At 41.7% G+C, this 966-nt stretch overlaps 1 protein-coding gene across 2 annotated transcripts in view; it reads left to right on the top strand.

Moving 5' to 3' along the window:
- The window catches only part of XPO6 (exportin 6), a 121,485-nt gene that overhangs the window by 14,923 nt on the left and 105,596 nt on the right, over positions 1-966 (top strand). The window lies entirely within an intron of this gene.

Here is a 966-nt window from a genome sequence, read left to right as displayed (position 1 = left end):
TGTGTGTGTGTGTGTGTGTGTGTGTGTGTGTGTGTGTGTGTGTGTGTGTATTTAAGCTTCATTTGGAAATAATTGTATACTTACAGGAAGCTGCAAAACTAGTACAGAGTCCCATGCATCCTTCACCCATGCAGCCTTTATCCACATTCTTTGGGAATCTTGTATAGCTGTGTGCAATATCAAAACCAGGAAACAGACATAGACACATGTCAATTATTGATTAGACTGCAGACCTCACTGAGTTTTCACCATTTTAAACCTACATTCCTTTGTGTATGTAAGGTTTTATGCAGCTTATTATACTCCAACTTGAATTATGGAAATACCACATGGAACCGTCCTGTTGTCACAAAAGAACTCCTTCATGCCAACACCTCTTTGTATTTGTAGACACCCCTCCCTAGCAACTACTAATCTGCTTTCCATCTTTATAGTTTTGTCATTTTGAGAATGTTGTATTAATGTAATGTGTAGCATGTAACCACCTGAGATTGACATTTTTTGCTCAGCACAGTGCCCATGAGGCCCATCCATCTGACTTGAATATAGTAGCAGAAAAATAAACAAATGAAAATGGGAGGAATTGTGAAATTTCATTATGCTTCCATAATTATTAGCTCCTTGTAAATCTGTGTAGACTAAGGAAAAAGATTGTGGCAAACGTTAAGAAGATGGCATCTCTCTTTTTATTTTTTTTTTTTTTTTTTGAGGTGGAGTCTCACACTGTCGCCCAGGCTAGAGTGCACTGGCACCATCTTGGCTCATTGCAACTTCTACCTCCCGGGTTCAAGTGATTCTCCTTGCCTCAGCCTCCCAAATAGCTGGGATTATAGGCATCTGCCATCACGCCTGGCTAGTAGTAGAGATGGGGTTTCACTATGTTGGCCATGCTGGTCTCGAACTCGTGATTGGCCTGCCTCAGCCTCCCAAAATGCTGGGATTACAGGCATGAGCCACTGCGCCCGG

Source organism: Sapajus apella, unplaced genomic scaffold, assembly GCF_009761245.1.
Source record: "Sapajus apella isolate SASKATOON/1434 unplaced genomic scaffold, GSC_monkey_1.0 scaffold51, whole genome shotgun sequence".
In the NCBI taxonomy this organism is placed as follows: domain Eukaryota; kingdom Metazoa; phylum Chordata; class Mammalia; order Primates; family Cebidae; genus Sapajus; species Sapajus apella.
Note: the sequence above shows the minus strand (reverse complement) of the source record. Positions and strands in the feature narration are given on the sequence as shown.